Source organism: Drosophila willistoni, assembly GCF_018902025.1.
Source record: "Drosophila willistoni isolate 14030-0811.24 chromosome XL unlocalized genomic scaffold, UCI_dwil_1.1 Seg141, whole genome shotgun sequence".
Taxonomy (NCBI): Eukaryota; Metazoa; Arthropoda; class Insecta; order Diptera; family Drosophilidae; genus Drosophila; species Drosophila willistoni.
The window spans coordinates 9,977,100-9,996,435 of record NW_025814052.1 but is presented as its reverse complement, the minus strand read 5'-3'; the positions used below and the strand labels follow the sequence as shown (position 1 = coordinate 9,996,435).

At 36.5% G+C, this 19,336-nt stretch overlaps 1 protein-coding gene across 3 annotated transcripts in view; it reads left to right on the top strand.

The window, feature by feature from the left end:
* The window catches only part of LOC6641320 (glycine-rich cell wall structural protein 1.0), an 88,225-nt gene that overhangs the window by 18,095 nt on the left and 50,794 nt on the right, over positions 1-19,336 (top strand). For all 3 annotated transcript variants that reach the window (XM_023175393.2, XM_023175391.2, XM_023175394.2), the window contains exon 2: positions 11,466-11,540. The gene's annotated coding sequence lies outside the window, so the exon portion shown is untranslated. The remainder of the gene's footprint in view (positions 1-11,465; positions 11,541-19,336) is intronic.

Sequence of the window (19,336 nt, the reverse complement as noted above, 5' to 3'; positions counted from 1 at the left end):
AAATAAAGATACCAGAATTCTGTCTAACAATTATTAAAGGGAACGAATCAGCTCTACCCCTTAATTACTGATCATAATTCTTTTCTATTGGATTGCAATCCTGTTAAATGAGTTTAATAGATTGATTTCGTTTGATAACGTTTTTCTCTTATATAAAACTAGTTAAGCAATTGAATGTTGAATTGTAAAGAACTTTATTAGAAATACAAGAAATTCGAGCCTCTTTCCAAACAATATACAACAGAAGGACTGAAATTCAATAACTGAACTCACCTTACCGAATTGTTGCCTACTTTTCTGCGCTACTCGCACAATAAGGAAACATTCCTTTAGCAGTTTTGCAAATCTGTGCAAAAGATTTGCTTTACCCCGTTTCCGACTTCTTTCGCTTTTATACCCTATGAATCTAAGTACATTAATTTTTATTTTTGTTTTGCAACAAAGTGGAAATTAGGAAAACTCACGGCAGTGTAAAAATTATATTTATATAGACAGACATAATTGTTTTCCTTAAATTCTCTATTAACGAGAGTTAATTGAAACTTCGTCAGAGGTGGCGGACCAATGTTTAAAATGATTTGATCTGCCATAGCTGGATTCGAACTTATTGTATTAGTCTATCCTACTAAAATAAAGTATAAGACGGCAATTGAATTTTGGTTTAGTCCTCTCAGAATATCAAATTGATAGTTTATTACAATTTAAATGATTCCATAATTAAGCAAGTGAGCTCATATAAAGGATGTATACAGGATAATTTTAAAATGTCGTCTGCTTTCGGTATAAATTCATTTGAATAATTTCCTGGTCGATAGTTCTATTAATCTAGCGCCACGGCGGGATATCATCATTGCAGTGTCGTTAAAACGATCCACACAATTGCTAAGACATGTCTCTGTGCTGTAAACCCGTTCATAGACCGGTCCGCCAGCGCATTTCTCCCAACAAATCCCCTTGACGTCATGAATCTGTGCATTGATCTGTTCCTTTTCCTTTTCCATCATTAAAAAATCCTGCAACTTCTTCTCCCTGTCCGCACGTTCATTCAGATCGGACATGATGCTCTGAAAATGTGTATATATTCCAAATAAAAAATGATCAGAAATTTTGTAATATGCTTTATTTGTTATGAGATTAAATAAAGAATGAACAAGTTTGAAATTTAATTTTGTATTACTGTTTGTGTATTTGACAACAAGTTCAATGTGCCATTTGATTTTAGGGCTACTGAATTGAAGTTGTGCAAGGTCTCGATATACCCCCAAATGTTTCTGTTTAGGTTCACCCTTTATATACAGGGTATACCTTGCAGAAATGTGGGCCAAGGAATTGCATTTTGTTGGCGCCGTTTCTTTTGTAACTAAGCGCGATCCTCTTGTCTCACCTCACAACCTCAACTGATTTATGTTTTGCACCTTTTCCGCAGGCCGCAAAATTGTTCCTCTCATATTTCCGTTTTCATTTGGCTATTTTTTTTTTTTTGGTCTTTTTGGTTTTTGGTTTCTTCCACTCCATTTTGAGCTTAATTAGCAAGTTTTTTGCCTGCAAATGGCATTAGTGGGTTAATTAGGGGACACACACACACACACAGAGTGACACACAGAGTGACTCACTCATACATTTATATACTTATCAATGTGTGTCAGCCAACGCCTTTCACCTCTCGCCCATTTGCCTGATGCCTCAATGCCTGCCGCCTGCCTAATGAGCTTTCATCTAAGCCAGATCCACGTGGCTCGTCGGTCTGTTGGTCGTTCAGAATTTTCTGTATATATGTATCTAATTTTTTTTGATTTTGATAAATTAATTGAAGTGCTGCCCAGAGACACTAGAAGTAAAATCAATTAATTTTCCTCGTTCATTTTAGTTTCAAATTCGATGAATGGCAAAACTTTTTCTGATTGATTTCGCCTTTGGTTGTATGAATAAATATAAATATATCATGGAAAATTCAAGACTTTAATTTACCATTTTTGGCAAATTTTCTTAAGACTTGAGAAAATTCACATGTATTGTTTGTCATTTATTATCTTTCAATCACTTATACATAAATACACATGGATACGAGGGAAGTTTGTATACTTTTGAACTCAATATGTCCTAGAAGCAGTTGTCATATCTTAAGAGAGTTTAAGAACTGCCCTCGTAAAGCAATATATACACTGATAATTTTGTGCATTTTGTGCATTTTTTTTCAGTTTTTCTTAGTCCTCTTTTTGTTTTTTTGTTTTTTACTGACACAAAAAGCAAGAAAAATATTGTGCCAGAATGTCACCTGAAGCCGAGCAAAAATTTTACCCACATTTTATTCGAGATTTTCAAACAATGCAGTTTACCAAAAATAGACAGCAAAATGGTTATGGATATGTATGTCGGGAGGGAGTGGTCAATGAAGCCGTGTGTGTGTGTGTGTGTGTGTGTGTATCTAGGTTAGCCTCCCAAAAATGGCAAGAACAACAAACAAAAGCATTTCAATGGGGCCGAAATGGTCCGGTCCGCACCTGCGTAGGTTAGCAAAAGTGCCAATAAAATTAAAATATTTTCGACATAAATCAAACTACAAATTGGGGCCAAGTGAAAATAAATGAGTTGACAATAACAAAGAGAGCAAACAGATAGAGAGAGAGAGAGAGAGAGAGAGAGAGTGAGAGAGAGAGAGGGTCAGAGTGAGAGAGAATTTGTTAAAGATACATGGGTGAAAAATGACAAAACAGTTTGTCCTGAAGCATATTAAGAAAAGTCTGTCACGGATTTGATTATGTAAAGTTTTAAATTTGTAAAAACAAAAATCTATAAATTCTTGTGACCTCAAACAGCGCCTAGAGAAAAGCAACAATTCAAGACTAAGTGTAAGAGTATTAGTATTATGTACTTATAAATATTACAATCCATTGAGGGAAATCAATTTTTTAGAAATATTAATAAAGGTAACTTTGACTATGCAAAAGAAATTCAACTTAAGACATTTTGAAATAGTTGTCTTCTCTTCTAAAATTAAAATACTCAAATTTCTTTTAGATTTTTGGAAAGTCGTCCTTACTGACAGTCCAGTAAGTTCCAGAAGTGAGTTTAGAACAAAGTTTCAAATCAATAGCTCAAAAACTGAGAGACTATAAAAAGGACATAAAGGGGGCCAGAACTAATAACTAAAAAGGACTAAAAGTAACGCATTAGAATTACTTACACTTTGTGTTAGGAAGCTGATTAAGTAGCCTAATATATAAATTCCACAAAATAATTATAATTAAATTAAAAGACTAAGGAGAACCCATGGATTATTTAATTTATATCTTTTGAAGGGTATCATAAAGTCGCATTCAGTTGAATGCGTTGCAAATCACATTTCATTGATAATTTGGATATATAGATTTTATTTGTTTTTTTTTTCATTTTACACTTATTTCTAATGGTCTCTCACTGCCTCGTTTGTCTGTGCTGTCCTCCTGTGCTCTCCCTTGGACTCCTATTGCCCGTTATTCTTTTGTACCGTTTGACACCCTCTGACAGTTCTGGTTGGCGCTTGGAAATTGAAAATTGATATGGCATTGCATCTCTTCTCCCTTCCCCTTGCCCTTTTATTACCATTTTCTGTTTGGCCCTTATCGTTTCACACTCTGTGTGTGTCTCTCTCTCTCTGTCTCTCTCTGTCTCTGTCTGTATGTCGCGTTTTTAAAACATTACCATGCACTTATGTATAGTGGCAGCAGCAGCAGCGGCAACAGAGCTCTAAACGAGCTCAAATAGTAATGACAATGCTAGGGACCAAGACCCCGAACCAACCAAACCAAAACGAAACCAGTAACAGAACCCAGAACCCATATTCAATACCATGGGAGACCCTCGTAAGTTACAGTACAGTGGTTACCAAGTGTGGGAAATTTAATCGGATAAGCAGACAAAGCAAGACAGACAGACAGACAGACAGACAGCGGTAGATATACAGATAGAGGGATCGAATTACATGAATCAACATTCAAGATGATTTTGATTCCGATTCTGATTCTGATTTGTTTGACAGCTTAAGGGGAATGAAGGAAATCAAATGATCGGTCAAAGTTAATTGGCCACACTGATTGGTTATATTGAATTAATACTTTTTAATTAAATAGTTTATAAACGGGAAATGAGTTTCATTAAACTCTAGATAACATTAGAATAAACTTCAATTTCAATAACAGTTTCATAATTGATAAGTAACAATTGGGACTTATCGATAATTCGATTATTAAATTGAAGTTGTGTTTCTGAAATGGAACACTGTCATAAGTGATGTGTGTGTGTGTGTGTGTGTGTGTGTGTGTTTGCAATAGATGATTTTTCACACTGTAGTTAATGCTATCAAATGCTGTCCGCTATGTCCTTCTCTCTCGCCTCCCCATGCCCTTCACACTCACACTCAACATGTAAAACTCTTTCCGTTTCCTTTTTAGCATGTTCGCGTTTCACGTTTCCCCATCTTCATATGTGTCTGTGTGTGTGCCTGTGTATGTCTGTCTGACTGTGTGTGTGTGTGTGTGTATATTATAAACGCCACCATTTATTCAGCTCTTCCCTCCTGTCTCCTGTCTCCTGTTCTCCCTCTCTGATTCAGGAGTCACATTTTTTCTGCTTCTTTGTGCCGACTGCAGCAGCGACTGCTACTGCTGCTGCTGCTGCTTCATCTGACATGATTTCCGCATGTCGTTTGAGTTTTTTTTCCCCTTTTCTTTCTTCTCTCTTTTTTTTTTTGCTCTATGCATGTGACTGTATGTCTGAATGTGTGTGTGTGTGTTTTTTTTCCAGCTGACTTTTCTTGTTGGCTCCGCTGCTATTGCTACTGCCACTGCTGGGTTGTTCGTGTGCTCAATTTCATACAACAAAAACGAAAAAATGCGAAAAAACTAAAAAAAAAAAAAAAATAAGAATTGCCGCAAAGGTAACTATGACTCACAGAAGCTTTAATACCCTTGCTGGGAATCTAGGAAGGGTCTTTAAATCGTTTTCCCAATCAAATTTCTAAAGATACGAATTGGAGTCCTCAAAGTTTGGTAGAATTTTCTTTACATACATCTGAAACTGGCCAAAATTTGATTTGTCAGAACGATTTTTCGTCTTTTAAAAGTATTGATGTCAAGAAATTAAAATCTTCGCCAAAATCTTTGAATATTTTGATTAAAATGCACTCGAATAAGTTCGAAGTATCGAAGCCTTAGTTCTTAAAAAGAAACTTTGAGTGTTTAGAATGTTCTTCCAAAAGCAATTTAGAATGTTTGTTCACTTAAAAAGCTTGTTTGCAATTCTCACTAGATATATAACATTTTGAAGACAACTCAAGTTTTTGCTTTGAAGAGTTACCCAAAAAACAATAATTTATTTTATGAGAGGAGAATTGGAGGCATTGAAAAAACAAAAGGATATGGTTGACTTTGAATCTCTGTGATATAACCAACCACTGGAATTCAGATCTTCTTTTTTTAAGAGCACATATCAAATTCTTATATGTATAAATATTAAAAGTAAACTTATAAATATTTGTGAACTATAATTTAAAATGGATATTGGAGGCTCAAATATAGATTTCAATTGTTTTTTGTTTAATGTAGCCGAATGTAGCAATTGTAACTTGAAACTTGTTGTGGATGGATTGTGTTATAAAGGATTGCCGCAACTTTTAGGGCAGTGTTTGTTGCAGAGATATATATAAATTGAGATTATATTAATGTAGTTTTCGTACCTTTTTTCTGTAAATTTGCTTTGTATAGAGAACATAAGTTTGAGTCATATTGATATAGTTGAAGTTTTTGGCTTGCAAATGATCGCCAAACAATAATTTTGCAATGTAAATTTAGCAGGACGTTGAAAAATATAAATGACTGGATTATTTGAGCGTTGTGCGATGTTGTCTTGGGCATGTGAGTTAAATTAAACCTGTTGATGAAAAGTAAATGCTTCAGTAAATGCTACTTTTGTAGGAATTCAGTTTATATTAGTTCTATTTCAAATATTTCGATTTGGTTTAGTGAGTTCATTAGATTAGGTCAAGAGAAATCGCAACCGAGCTCTTTATTCAAATAACATGTCTTCTTGCTTGAATTTGTTTCGTCCTTTCATTCTTGAGGGCTGGCTAGACACAATCCTACCCGTATGAATGTCCTTTAAGATCGTGCATTAATAATTTTTCTTCCTTTGGTATTAATTTGTTATTTTCAATCAATTTCGTGTTAATATTTTCGGAATTTTTGCTGTAAAATTACTTCTGTGTAATACTGAAAACATTTGATAAGCTAAAAATAAATTCAGTTTAATTTTGGATCATCTATTATATATTTTCTACATGACTATAATAAATAGGTTTTCCAAAAATTTGATCAAACTATTTGAAATATTACCTAAATGTATTCAAATGCGTTGAAAAACTGTTCTGATATTAAATTTCTTCTTCGACTTATTAAAGTGCCATCAGAACTTTAATTTTTTAAGATTTTGAATTGTAATTTATGCTAAAAAGATATCGAAATCGAAATCGGGACATCAAAAATCTTGAATTTGCACTAAACTTTCAAGATTGAACAAATTTAATAATACAAAATAGATTTTTGATAAGTAAAAAGGATCATCGCACTAAGAATGTTTTATATACACATTAAAACAAAAAAGAAAACAATTAGATTTAGTTTTAGATTTCATTTTAATTTTAATATTTTTACACCAGCTGTTGATAGAATATTATGAATGACCCATTTGGGGAAATTATAGAGTATAGAATGTCAGTTTATGTTGATGTCTCTGCATGCTTTTCCTGTCGCGCTGTTGAGTTGCCTACCTCTCTCTCTGCCTCTCCGCCTCTTGCCGCTTGCCTATTGCCGGTTGCCGGTTGCCTTTTCTGCCATTGATATTGCCTCTGACGAAATTGAGAATTATTATGTTTAAACGTGTGGCGTCGTTGCCATTTCGGCTTTAGATGGGATGCTGTTGCCCTAGCCCCATGCTCATCGCCCCGCCCCGACCCGCCCCGCCCCGACCCGCCCCGCCCTCTTTGTTGGTTCTCTTGATTTTGAGTGACATGTGCATATGTCTTGTGAGCCTTCTTAGCCTGGCCTTCTGTTGCAGACTTTGAGGCGCTTCTTTTCGTGACGAAATTAGATTGCCACAGGCGGCCGTCATCATCGTCGTCGTCGTCGTCGGTTTAAAGCTCAAACAAAACGCCATCTCATCACTAATTTTATTATATCAAAGACATTTTATACAAATTTGTCAATTTTTGTATACTCATCGCACGAATTTTTCAAATGTTTGTTTAATTTATGATAACTTTTGTTGCCACTTGAACTTGTTTAGTTCTACATTAGCTGCTGGGTATCACACTGTCTACTTAAAGTGGATTGGTTGTTTTTATTTTGCTTTTTACTAGAAAATAATGCAACTCTTATTCACTCAGTCGGTGTATGTCATGTTCCTATAAATTTCAGTAGCCAAATGGCAATCAATAGTAAAAGGCACATACCACATGTACCTTCCTTGCTTGTTCCCCCTTTCAGTTACCCTGCACAAACCAGGTTTCCCCTCCACTGAGTTGAGACAAAAGTCAATGCCATGTCCGTGTTGTTGTTGTTGTTGTTGTTGTGCTACTATACAAAAGGCTCTTTGTTAAACACACACACAAAACTGACTGAGTGACTCTGACTTACTGCCAAAGGCTAATGAAGGCAAGACCAAAAGCAAAAGCAAAGGCATGAGTAAGACCAACAGCGGTGGAGGAGGTAAGAGAGAGAGAGAGAGAAAGAGATAGAGAGACTTTCCAGTTGCAGTTTGTTGGGAGGATGGAGGACATACATACATAGCAGAATGCACTTTCCACTTGGCAATGCAAAAGGCTACACGAGCCTCACACACGACTGTGTGACTGTGTGTCTGTGTGTGTGTGTCTGTGTGTGTGTGTTGACTTCAAACAAACAAACATGCAAACAAACATACAAACAATCAAACAAACAAACAAACAAAACACAGGCCGGCAAAAGCGCATAGCCAAATAACAACAAGCAGCAGCAGCAGCAGCAGCAGCAGAAACAACAACAAGTAGAAAAAAAAAAGAAAATATATATATGTATATATGTATATGGAATTTGTATAAACTGGCACAAAAGGCAAAAGAAATTCATTTCTGACCAAGAGCAACTTCTAATTCTAAACAAAAATGCAACTCAAAGTATACCAAGATCACAAAAAGATTCTATATGCTTTTGAATTAGGCATTTCATTAGTCTAATTTCTGTTTTTATGTCGTTCAAACAACATTTTTGAGTGCGTTTGCGAGTTTTGAAAGACAAAATTATACTCCATTTCACCCAATAGTAAGAAAAGAACTGAATGAAAATGTTTAATCATGTGAAATGATGCTTAATTTTCGTCTCATGAATTGCAATTAAAAATGTGTCACTTTGAATGACTTTACTAAGCTTGATTAACGCTGATTAACTAACTGTGTTGTGCTTGATGGGGGAGTCAGGAAGTTATTTTTTGTTGCTTTGCTTCCTTATATCAAGTATACGCCATGTCAGCCAGAAAAGAAATATTAATTATGCCAGTTGCAGCTGCTTTGCGTTGTTGAGCTCTCAGCTTCGTATTACATTTCCATTTCGTTACAAGCCACCCTATACTCTCTGTTATCCTTTATCCTTTTTTCGCTGTCAACTGTCTGTCTTAGTCCGTCTGCTGGAGGAGCTAATCAAGAAGAGAATCGAATTTTACTTTGCATTCTTATTTTTTTTTTTTTTTTTGCTTCTCTTGGTTGTGTAACCGAAATCTTCTCCGTTGGCAATATATTTATGTAAATGTATTTCAATTAAAATGCAATGTGCAACGAGGCGACAGATGGTGGGCGTGGCATGGTTTGGTTGGCGTGGCAGTTGGCTTTTAGCTGACGGCAAATGACGACAAGCAAAATAACTTTAAATTAATTAAAAACGCGCCAAGCAAAAATGTGTTTTAAGCTTGCGTTGACAACAAACCGCCACAAAGCAGGATGAGGAGTAGGTAGACCCTCCACAGCAGGAGGACCACGAGATGGGAGGAGTAGCTGTAAGATGATGCGGGAGTGGCGGGACACACTCCCCAAACACAAACACAAACATACCTCACCAACTCCCTATAGCAAGGCAAGCAAGTAGTAGCATCAGCAGCAGCTCGCTTGGCTCCTCTGTCAACGACGACGCGAAGCTCTGACGACATGGCGCATCAATGTCGCGGAAATTAATTGAAATGAAGGAAAGGAATTTTCCATGAGCAAGGACCCGAAAAGACAGCCCAAGTGAGAGAAGAATAAGCCCCAACACGAAAACATAGGCAACAGAAGTGAAATGGAGCAGAGTGGAACGAAACAGCGGAACGGAAAGGAACGGAACGGAACGGAAAGAGGCTTAGCGCACAAGGATGGCTCCTGTAAAGGAGTAATGCCTCAAATGAAATAATGGAGATACATTTCATGTTCACGCCTCTACAATATATGTACTTACATCTGTGCATCTGTGAATCGAAAATGGCATTGTTTGGGTTTTGAAAGTTTGAGGCCTGGGTTGCCAAGTTCAAACAAAGAAAACGAAACCAGGGTTGCCATCTCCTACTCGAAAGGCCAAGCATTATTTAAGAGATTTTGGATACAATTTTTTTCAACTTTTCTATCAATAATACAATATTGGCAACAATAACAATGTTTTTTGTTATACCTCAACCGATTCTTGTAGTGATTGTTTCTTAAAGTTTTAACCAGAGTTGCCATGCTTTGTATTTTTCAGAAATATTAAGCTGTATTTAAAATATTTTTTATTTCCTTTTCCGTTTTAAAATTAATTGCAAATCCTTGATTTATATACTATAATACTCCAGTTTGGTTCCTATCTATATAATTTATGATATTTGCCGGTGACCACTGTCATTGGCCAAGTGGGGGCTGAAGGCGTTGAAAGATTTTAGATTCGAAGAGCTTAGCTCAAATCTAATATCGTTTGGCCACAAAGCCTGTTCTACTTACCTTTTTGCTCTGTTTCTAGTCTCGACTGAAAAGTTTTCAGCCAACAAAATGAAATTAAGCAAATAAATTTGAGGCGGATTAGTTGATATAGAGACAGCAAAAGCAAGAAAGAAATGGAAGAGGAGAAAGAGAGAGAGAGAGAGAGAGAAAGAAACTGGACTGCGGAACGTTTTGCGGCTTAGCGAGTTATCTGGCAAGTCGTTTAGCCTTATGTGTTTGTGTGGGCGTGGCTGGCTTATGGTTTGCTTTTCTAAATACCTACCCCTTACCCGACACTTCTTTCCACACACTCACACACACACACACACACACAGCCGCACAAAATACGAGCCAAAGAAAATTGCACATGAAATTGGAGTTTTCAAGTCGAGGAAGTCATCGTCGCATCCAGGCAATTAAAATGTGCAGGAGCCAAACCCAAACCCAAAGACCAAGGCCCAAAACGCAAACCCAAGCACATCAAAGCTGGATGGCCACGTGCTTTCGTTTTGGCCCTCTTCTATGTGCAAGAGACTAGGCGAAATACTAGCCGCAGACAGACGGACGCAGGGGCAAACAGAAAGGCCAAGTCATAGCCAAGCTCACCTTACCCAATTTGGAGGAAAAATATTGCAAAATTTGCCAACTTCTAAAATATTTGATACCCAGCAAACAAATTTTGAGTATATAAGACAATTGAATTCACTTTAAATTTATCATTTAAGATTTTACCCACCTCTATTGAGGTGTGAAAAGTAGTTCTAATTAATTTTAGTTTAAAAATGTAATCGACGCCAAGTTTAGAGATCAGTTATGATCGCCTAGTCCATCTCGGTCTATGCCACAAATCAAAGGGTATCATATCAAACACATTTTTACGTCTGTATTGCGTTATGGTTTACTTTGGTTTCCTTTTCTGGCATCCATTTGAAAAATTAAAAATTAAATGACATTTGGCGGGATGGATTTTTGCGAGAAATATTTGTTTATTGCTGGCAAAAAACAAAAAAAAAACCGAACAAACAAAAAATGGAGAGGGAAGAAAAAGTCCATATCCATCAGAAAGGATAAATATGGATATATCTACATACGTACATACATACATATGTGATGTGTGGATTTTGTGTTTGTCAGTGCGTCTGTGTGTGTGTGTTTGTGTGTGTGTGTGTGTGTGTGTTTGATATAAAACCCAAACTGTGCGCTATTCGTTTTGAATGCATTTTGATTTGATTAAGTGCTACAGCTTTGAGAGAGAATCGTTTCGTCTCTTTTTGATGTGTGTGTGTGTGTGTGTGTGTTAAAACATTTAAACATTTGCAAATGCAATTTAATTATGAAATCAAAGCTATGCAATAATGATAAGCACCTGCAAATGCTATAAATTTCAAGCTTAAGCGTAAAATATTTTCAAAAGATTTTGCCAATAAAATATATGAAATTCATTTACTCAAAACTTTTTCCCTTCTTCATTTATTTGCAGGTGAGTTCTGTTTGGATTTCAAGTGGTAAAAACGAAGTAGGAAACTTTTTCATTCGGTTTCATTTTGTCGACCAAGTAAGTACAATTACCAGAAGAAAACCAAAACACCAAAGGGGAGGGGTTGGGGAGGTAAATATGTCAATGATAAATGACATTACACGGGTTTTATATATACATGCTATAATGATAATGCAAAGGAATTATGCTAATAGCTTAATACCATCGCACTTAAGGCAAGAGCAGCAGCACCAGGGACTGCGACCTGACAAACGCCTAAGATTATACTTTTTTCCTCTGCCTCTTGCTTGCCCTGTCGACGCCTTCTTTAGCTGATGCTGCTGCTGCTGCTGCTGCTGTTGTTGTTGACCCAACTCGGACTTGGTCGCGGACTCTTGGCAGCTGCGACCACAAGATGGAGCAACAACAATAAGTGCAGTGGGCGCAAGTGTTTTGCTTTTAACTTGGTGGAGCCCCACCCCCTATACCAAGATGGAATACTCAGTCTCGCAATGGCCAGAAGCTGAAGAACAGACGATTCTGTTTTTTTCTTTCTTGTTTTTGTGCTTCTTCTTTTGGCCTAATGTGAAAGAAGTCTGAAAGTTATGACTGAGCAAAAACTTTTACCAAAATGTCATTTGTGCCGAACTTAAAATGGCATGGAGCAAAAAGCATGAGGAAGGAAATTGTTATTTAGAACAGATGTGCCAAAAGGAAGAAAGAAGAACTGAGTAGACCAGAGTCGAGGACAAAGAGAACATAGGAAACAAGAAAACCAAAAGGAACAAACAAAAAAAGAAGTCATATGCAAATCCAGAGAGAAAAAGAGAAACATATTCAAAGGTTTATTTTTTTTTTTTTTCTTTTTTTGCGATAGAAAAATCTATGTAAATAAATATTTACTTAAAGAAACTCCAGAAAAAATTCTCTGCCTCAGCCAATGGAAGTAATTTGTTAAGTAGACTAATAAAGTGTAAAATGCATTATTAATCCAAAAAAGAATAGAGGAACAGATTGGATAATCTCAATTTCCACAAAATTATAAATACTATTTCATTGTCTTTTTAGTATTCTTAATATTTAAAGAGTAATAATTTCTGAGAGCCTTCGATAATCCTATCCAAGGATATGATATTTAGGATATTTATAATACGCTAGCTGAGAATTTCTTTTTCTAATTTCAAAGAACTAGATTCAAAGTTATTGCCACTTTATTATGTGGCAACGATAGAAGAATTGTAATGACATTTGCTAGGACTTTGACCAAAGACTTGAAAGTGATGATGAAACAAAAAGAAAATATTACTCAATCTATCAACTTGATGCTAGCAGCCATCTCTAGGCGAAGTAGATTAAAAGGAAATGAAATGGAAGCATTCACTCGGAGTAAACGATTTTGAAAATCGCTTTTAATCCCCCCAATGGAAAGCTAGAAATGAGAGATGGCGAAAAGTTCAAACTCAGCAAAATGGAAGACTAGAGAACTCTAAAGAGAGAGAGAGAGAGAGAGAGAGAGAAAGGAAACCAGCCACAAACAAAATATTAAATGATTTGCAGCAGATTTAACAGGCAGTCAGACGGATAGACCGTCATATGCATAAACTTGTAAGGATATGAAGCTTAAGGGGCTTCATAGGCAAACAAAAAAAAAGAAGAAGAAAGCCAGAAAGAGAGAAAGAAAGCAGAAAAAGCAAAATGAGTGGTCAGTCAAAATGAAAAGACGAAACCAACTCAAAAAGAAAGAGTTCTCAAAAAGGTCAATGTGAATTCAAGATACTCTTAAGCATAAAATTTAGAACTAAACTAGTTTGCTCAATATATTCAAATAAACTAAACGCGAACTAGAACTAGGGAACACTTTAAGTGCTAGATTTCGTGCACTGGCTTCAACTTTTTTGTCTAGCATACAAATTTTCATTGAGTCCAAGAGAGAGAGTTTGAACGGAGAGTAGAGTTCATTTCATCATTGGCATTATGATTGGAAGCTGTCGTCATCGTATCTTTTCCTTTGCCACAATTCAAAGGATAAGCAAAATTTCACAAACGGAAATGACCAAAAAAGCACAAAAAAAAAGAGAGATGGCAAAGTGGGCTAGAAGAGTGTGTGAGAGAGAGAGGGAGTGAGTAAGGGCGATGGGGGAGGTAAAAAAGGGATTCAAGAGATGGTTCTCTCAAATGCTGACCAGAGAGGCAAGAAGAGGGACCATATGCACACAAACACAAACAAACAAAAACATTTGCACACCCACACACACACACACACACACACATACATGAAGAAGCATCGCGCCCCTCTCACACAGACACATTTGCCACATCAGCAAATGATGTGAAAATGTCATTTCCAGGCACTAGCTGCCAAAGGTAATGGACAAAAAGGGCATACTAGGTGGTGGGAGGGGAAGTAGTGGTTTCGGGAGAGTATAGAGGCCGGGGGGGAATACTGTAATGATGTGGCTGGCAGCCCCGGCACTAAATTTGCGGCAAAGCACATGCACACACACACACACACACACATACACACACGCACACGAAAAAAAGGTTCACAAAACTACAAAACTAATGAGGGGTAAAGAAGGGTATATGAAGCTACAATTGAGCTTATCAAATTGCGCATACATGGCCGAGGCGACGGCTATGGCTTTGCCAATGACGATGGCTTCATTCAGTTCAACCGAATGGAAGCAAATCAAATTTAATTGAAATAATCCAAACAAATCGAGGGGGAGCAAAACAGAAAAATCAAATATTTTGTTGCCTACTTACAAGGGCTGTGCATGTGTATGTGTGTGTGTGTGTGCAAAGGACACCTATGGGCTTGTATAAGTGAGCATTCATATAAATATACCTATAAATAAGACTGATTTACTTATTCACAAAAATTTGCAACTATTTTGCGTAACTTTTAACTAAAAATATCATTCATACGCCATGTTGTATAGATGAAATAAACAAAAACCAAAAGCATCAAGATCTGATAATTATAGTTTTGGTCTGTAACTTTACACATTATGTCGTACGATCCCTAAACATTCATTAAAGTTCAATTCGACTATTGACAAGAGTAATGAGCATAGGCCATATTAATCATACGCAACCTTGTACATTGTAAACACTTTCAAATTGCTTCCACAATTAATAATACTTTTTAATCTTCCAGCAATACTTTTATGAAGAAAATTCTATCGATTATATTTGTATATGCCTTGGCTTAAGTAGTATGATCAGAATGTGTCCATTTTCAGTAAGTGTATCTGTATGTAATCAGTGGATGAATGTATTCATTTACATATATTACACATATGAAACATGGAAACAATAAACAGTAAGCGTTTCCCTCCAGCAAGTTGATTACGGTCTTTTTTCTTTGCTGGTTATTTTTATGCCATCATTTAAGCTGATTGCATGGCTCAAAGTCAATTGACTTGCCAGCACAAATTCCGTTTTCTTCTTCATCGTGTGTTCAACCATTTGAGCTTACAATTAATTTGCTGATTTACTTAATTTGCTTTGCTTTTACTTTTGGCCAGAGAGAGAGAATTCGTTTCGTTTGATGGGGATTTTCTTTTTAGCCTTTTGTCTACTGTTTCGCTTAGAAATTTGATCGTTATCTGCTTACAAAAACGTGAATTGGTTTGGCAAATATATTAAGATTTTCTGCAAATACTCTTTAAGGATAATTGTTCAATTTAATTCAGAACAAAAGGACTAACCAGGAAATAAAACTGCTGCAAATTTCACTTTATCAAAAACTTGAAGCTGCGTTTTCATTAAGCCACACAAACACACACACGCACATAGTATTTACTATAGGAGGGATGGAGAGGAAGACACATCAACTAGGCTCTCTCTCTCTCTCTCTCTCTATTTCTATCTCGGACATTTTTATCCTGGGGGCCATTTCATTTGCATTCCTCACTGGTTTTTTGCAGTTTTTTTCATTCAACGTTTTATTTTTTATTTTTTTTTGGTTTTCTGGCTTTTGTCTGGGCTTTTGTTCGCTCAAGCAATTTGGCAACAAAAAAAAAAGCCAACAAATGATGCGTAAGAAATGCTTTAATGAACACTGGACTTTCCAGAAAACACTTCAACCGAATGGAATCTATCTTGTTGTCTTTCTCTCATTCTCTCTTGCCTCCTGCATTTGCTTTTCGTTTATTTTTATCTCAAATTTTTGGTTGCCATTTCCGGAGCATCTTAAGCATAGGCTAATAAATATTTAAGACAAAAACGGCAACTGCAACGAAATATGTTACAAAAAACATAAAAATAAAGCAAGTGCGAGAGAAAGATAGGGAGACCGGAAGGGAGAGGGCCAGCGACGGGAGCAAGCGAGAACAAACGATGGAAGCAAACGAGTTGAGTAAATCAAGCTGCACTTCCGCCTTTCTGTTGGTTGTAATATTTTTATTTTTTCTTTTTTCCTTTTTTGTACAACAAAATAAAGCACCAACGAAGCACACACACCGCACAGCAAAACCCTGTCCACTTCCTTTCCCTGTCCCCTGTCCCCTGTACCCTGCCCCTCTCCACGGTTTCATGCTGCTGCTGCCCTTGAGTCCGTTGTTCCCTTGTTCCCTGTTGTTCGTTTGCTGTCTGCTGTCTGCTTTCTAACTGAATGAAAGGCCTTGGCGCGTTGACTGATTTCGAATGGATTTTCATGTTTCCCCCCCCCCCCCCCCTGTGTGTGTGTGCGAGTGTGCATGTGTGTGAGATACACAAAATCCCGTAGGTGCAAAATAGCGCACTCCAGGCAACGAAGCATGTGCACATTTGTGTTTTTCTTTCTTTCATTCCTCTCTTTTTTTTTTATTTTTTTGGTTTGGTTTTTTTGCTCCATTTTTTTTTGCTTCTTCGTGTTTTCACGTTTTTCTAGCCACTACACAAAACCAAAGACAAAACGAGACAGGGATATATAAAAATAGGGTATCAAGGACTAGACAAGTGTGTTGACTTGCAAATACTCGCTCCATAAATTGTTTACTGGACTAATAGTTTAAGAATACTTTTGCCAACAAATAACAAAAAATAGAAGTAAGAGGCTAGAAGAATTAGACGTCTCGGAGAGATCAATGTGTAAATTAACCAAATAGTTTTGATTTGAGTCTTGTGGTTTTTAAACTTTTACAAAGTTAATAAAACTATTCAGAAAGTTTGCCTTGATCACATTGCGACTTGAACCGATTCCTTTAATCCTGTCTAACAGAAACTTCATTTTACTTCTAAGAGTATAGAAAATTCGCCAAAAAATAGTACAAACTACGCTTAGATTTGAGTTTTTACTCCATTCTTTCATTCTCTGCGTGTTTTTTTGTTGTGCTTGCGTCCACAATGTAGCCTTAACTGAGGTTTTTTGTTGCTTTAAACTGAAAAGCCAAAGACAGAAAAAAGAGAAGAAAAAAAAAAAAAACAATGCGCCACGTCGATTTGAATATACCCTGCAACAAGTGGCAAAACATCTTAAGCTTCGTTGGGCCAAACACAATGCCAACACTTGCCACTATCTTCATTTGCACAAGAACTTTAGTTCACTTGACGACCGATTTCGCTTTAATTTCGAAAAGTAACATCAGATATTTAACTATATATCGACTATGTTATGTCAATTTGGCGACATTAATATACCCTCTCAGCCAATGAGTTCAAGAGTACAAAAAACAAAAATGAGCGGCAATATAAAAAATAAAAGAGAGAAAAAAAAAACACAGTATAGGATAAAAAAAAAGTATATATAAAAAAGATGAAGGGAACGGGAACAAACACACATGGGCCTGGGCCACACTTCTGGGGATTGGGAGGTGACGTTGCTGTTGTTTTGGCCTCATGCTTCATGCGCTTTTCTTCTTTTTGCCATGAAACTGGAAGCCTAACGATGTGCTTAAGCGGAAAACAACATTTTAGCGTTGTGTATGTTGCTATTGTTTGGTGATTTTCGCAAAAATCTACACAAGACTTACATACATATATTTACTTATATATGCATATATATATTTTAGACAAACTTCAAGTTGCAGTCACTGTGTGGGATCGCATCGTATCGAATCGAGTTGGAAAGTCCTTCGACTTATTGAGGTGTTAAGGCAAACATTTCATTCAGAGTTGTGGCGGAGCAGCCATGCAAAGATTTATGTTTCATTCGTCTTTTGGCCAATGCGGCGTATACTCAACGACTGTGTCTATGTGTGTGTGTGTGTGTGCTAAAGCAAAAGCTGTGTAGTATAGCAGACGTGATTATCATGCTGAAAGGCTAACGAATCCAAATAACTCTCAAGCAAATTGCTGATTTCCTTTTTGCACAAAAATCTACAGAAATTATGATAATATATATTCTTGATTAAATTTAAATATCAAATACTAACCTCACAGAGAAAAAAACATCTTTATTTTTTAAAATATTAAAGTTAAATCTCAAAAAATCTATTCGAATCTTTATCGGTTAGAGGTGTTAAATCAAAATAAAGATACAGGTGGATGAATGAAAACTGATTTCGATTTAGGTTCATTTTATTATCTTTTCTTAAGAAAATTAGTTTAAAAGTTTGTTCAAATTTTAATTGATTTTATTTTGAAATTATATTCAATTTCGTTCTGCTGGACATATGTAAGTATTTTAGCAATTTCAAAAACGGAAATAAACATGCACAGTTTGCTAGTGTTTTTAAAAATGAATTTATCTTATGATATATATCATAGTTGACGTTGACACGGAAATCAACTTAAGTGTTGTTGGTATATAGAAATGACTTTTCTGTGTGTCTTCGTGTTGCCCGTTTGATTTCCTGTCCTGACAGACAACTGTGTATATCCTATCCCTTTTCTTTTACTTTACTAATGGGGCAAAATTCTTGATTTCTCTCTTGCCCTCACGCCATTTGCCAAGTTTCATTCTTTATTTTGCCATGCTCAGCAAATTAGCATGCAGGCGACACATGTTGTTGTAGCCCTTCTCAAGAGTTAAGTATGTCACATTAAATGATACGCAACACTTGACACCAAAATGTTGTTGGGTGGTGGTGGGAGGGGTGGGGAAGGAAAACTGTTGTAAGCCAAAAACGCTTGAGTAGCTGTAGTTAGTTTTTTCTCTGCCTCTGCGCCACAACGAGCCATCCAACTAACCAAGAACCAAGCGACTGGGAAATTATTTTTTTTACTTTATTAATGAGTCTGGGTAAACGCAAAAGAAAATCAATAAAAATCCCAATGCTTGCTGCTTGCACCGTAAAGTATGCAATAAAATTGCTTAAATGAATTTAAATGCGTTCGAATGGAACGACGAGGGAAGCTTTACAAGGGAAAAAAAGTGTAAGTACCACAGGAGGTGGAGCTGGAGGTGGAGGTGGAGGTGAAGTGGGGGGGCGGGGGTTAACAACAAGGATCTCTGGGCCAAAACCCCTCACATATGCAAATCGCAGCAAAAATCAAAGGGCACAAAACGGAAGTTGATTTCAAAGTTGCCCTCAAAGAAGGGGTCTGGGAAACTGGGGAGGCGAGGGAAGAGACCAGAGGACTGCCAAAAGGAATGAGAACGGAAAAGAATACCCAAATATGGATGGGGAAAGGAAAGAAAACAAATAAAAAATAGGGAAACATATGGCAAAAAGGGTTAAGACAAACAACCATATACAGACAATATATGCAAAGAAGGTTAGGCAAAAATTTAGTTTACGGCCAAGTCAAAGTTGAACAACATTTTTTGACATCAGCATTGGGAAAAAAACATCTTATCGAATAAGCATAAGACACTGACTGCAAAAAGATTGTATTCCAAAGGCTTGGAAATTCATTGTTGCAAACAAAAGTTAACAAAATTTACTTGTAACGAGTAATAGAATGGAAATATCAAGAACTATAACTTAGATAGCCGCGTTCTCTTA